Raw genomic sequence first — 3,223 nt, forward strand, 5'->3', positions numbered from 1 at the left:
TGCCTAAGGGGTCAGAGACCACAGGTTCAAACCTCAACTTAACTAGTGATAGGCCCTATGCTACCATATGCTAAGCAGTACTCTGTTCTTATTCTCTATCTCTCTCTCTCTCTCTCTCTCTGTCTCTCTCTCCCTCTCCCTCTCCCTCTCCCTTTGCCTCTCCCTATCCCTCTCCCTCTCCTTCTCTCTATTTCTATCTCTTGAGAACAAATGAAATCTTAAAAAATGCCATGGATATTATATTTTATACAACAATCCAAAAGAACTCAGATAGATTAAGGAATAAGTAGAAATACAAAGCCAAAGGAAAACACTATGAACAAAAGCTCTATTTTTCTGTGACTATTTTTCTGACTTGGGGCATTGAAAAGCCCCTGACTTCCTAACTCTTTAAATAGCACACTCATCTTCTTTGTGAGATAAGCTCAAACAAATTCAAAAGTCATCTTTGATGCTTTTTCTCCCCCCTCTGCTTTTACCACAGCCATTGTATTATCTTTATTTCTATAGCTCTACATTCCATAAACTGCTTTGAGATAATTTTGTTTGAAGCAGAGCTCTGGTTATATCAAGAAAGGGTTTGAAAATTTTTTAAATATATATAAAATAAAAAAGTCAGTTCCCAGCGAGTTTTACTCTGGTTTTCTTTGGCACGAGGGTTATCACTGGTGCCTATTCCCTGCATGACAACTGCGCTACTTTTTATGCCTTTCGTGTTGGTGTTTTGTTTGTTTTTCTTATAGAGACAGGCAGAAATAGAAAGGAGGAAGAACACAGAAAACTTGTAGCACCCATTCCACTCACTGCTCCTGAAGCTACCCCTCTGCAGGTGAGGACTAGTGTCTTGAACCCAGACCCTTGTGCACGGTAACACAGATGCCACTGCCAAGTGCATCACAGCTTAGTCTTGGGGTCAGACTCTCTGTACGGTCTTTATCCTAGTGGTACGTGTAGAACAGAAACAAAATGGAGTTGACAAAATAGCTCATTTGGAAAAACACAATGTTAAAATCCAGTGATAACCTCAATGAATATGTCTTAGCAAAAATAATAATAATAATAATAAAATAAGCATTTTGGACAGGTTTTAGTGTCTTTCAAAAAACAAGTTATTCTAAAACCTTGTGTACCAGAAACTCATACCTGAAACATAAAATTCTTCACCTGTGGGCACTTCAAGTCGTGTGTCAAAGAAGCTCATGTCCACGCCACCTTGCCAATGTAGTGTCCCCTTCCGCCTTAACTGGCGACACTCTCTAGTCCTTTTGAGCCTCATAGGTGTCCTCATTTTTGGAGGACTAGGATGTGCTCAACACCTGCTTGAGCACACATGTGCACTAAAAGCAAGGTCCCCTGTTCAAGTCCATGGTCCCCACTGACATGAGAGGAGATTTGTGAGTGGTGAAACAGTCCTCTCTCTCTCTCTCTCTTTCTCTCTCTCTCTCCCCCTTCTCTATCTCCTTCTCTATCTCCGCCTTTCCTCTAAATCTTGTTGTCTCTATTCAAAATAAATTAATTTAATTTAATTTTTTTTTAAAAAGGCTCTCCTCTTTTTAAGTCATCTTAAGAACATTCATTTATTCACAGGACTCTTCTCACTATGCGTTAGTACCCAACTCTTGGCAATCAGGGAGGAAAAAAAGCATGTGAAAGTGAGAATAACAGTTAGACAGATGTAGATACAAACCAACAGATTTAAAAAAAAAAAAAAAAACAGCCAAGGAGAAAGAGACAGTTGCTTAATTAACCAGGTCTGTCAGTGAATCTAGAGCCAACCAGAAAGAGTTTTCTTTTTCCCCGCTGTTCCTGGTGGTGGTGGTGTTGGAGCTTGACTCCTGCATAATTCTACTGTTGTTGGCAAAATCATTTTCCCTTTATATTCTGATCTAGAGAGAAAGAGACAGAGAAGGAAAGAGAGACACCACTTTTCACTCCCATAATGCTATCCATGACGTTCCCAGGCAGTGCCATGGTCACCTACACAAGGTAAAGTGCTTCCTGACAGGTGAACTACCTCCTGGCTCTGGAAGTAGCCACTCTCCTTATCCCCTACATACCCTCCCCCCGACCCCCAACACACACACCAAACTGGCATCCTACCTGCATTTTATTCCACTCTAGCATTTTTCTTTGGGATTTTTTTAGGGATGATTCTGCCTAGAAGTTTTGCAATTCACATGCTAATTCTAAATGAAACTCATTTGTCAGAGGCTCCTGAATTTTCAACCCCCTATAGTAAGTAGAGCTGATACATGTCTTAACAAACATCTTTCATCCCTGTAGTTCTCAGAACAGTTTTTTAGCACATTCTATTAAGGAATTTAAAACATGGAACTGTTTAATTGAGAGCGCAGATTGTTTCAATAAATCCCAAAGCCTGCACAATTGAGCAGTAGCAAACTGATAGACAAGTTTATACCAACAGAAGACAAATATTTTAAATTTTATGATGTGGCAATTGAAGTGAACTCTGAAAAACTCATTGGTAAAAAAAAAAAGAAGTAATATATAAGCAACATAGATAAGTAAAATAATTACATGGTATATATTATAACAAAAGTCACTGAAGGATCGGGCAGTGGTGCACTGAATAAGCACACATAGCAGGAAGCTCAAGGATACTGTTTCAAGCCCTCAGCTTCCCACCTGCACTGGGATTCTTCACAAGAGGTGAATCAGGTCTGTAGATGTCTCTTTTCCCTCTCTCCCTATCTTTCCCCTCCCACTCTCAATTTCTCTCTCTCTCTCCTATCCAATAAAATGAAAAAAAAAAAAAGAGGCCTCCAGAAGCAGTGGATTTGTAGTGCCAGCAATAATCCTGGAGGAAAAAAATCATTACAAATCTTTTTGAAATTAGTAACTACATTAATTTCTTTTTGAAATTAATAACTACATGCATCCTTTCCAAGTATTTGTCAATCTGGATGATGTGAGTAGAACATAGTTATATATTCAGATGAAGATAATTTTTTTAAATTTTTATTTATAAAATAGAAACACAAGACCATAGGTTAAGAAGGGTACAACTCCACAAAGTTTCCACCACTAGAACTCCATATCCCATCCCCTCCCCTGTTAGCTTTCCTATTCTTTATCCCTCTGGGAGCATGGACCCAGGGTCATTATCGGGTGCAGAAGGTGGAAGGTCTGGCTTCTGTAATTGCTTCCCTGTTTAACATGGACGTTAACAGGTTGATCCATACTCCCAGCCTGTCTCTCTCTT

This window comes from Erinaceus europaeus, chromosome 15, assembly GCF_950295315.1.
Source record: "Erinaceus europaeus chromosome 15, mEriEur2.1, whole genome shotgun sequence".
Taxonomy (NCBI): Eukaryota; Metazoa; Chordata; class Mammalia; order Eulipotyphla; family Erinaceidae; genus Erinaceus; species Erinaceus europaeus.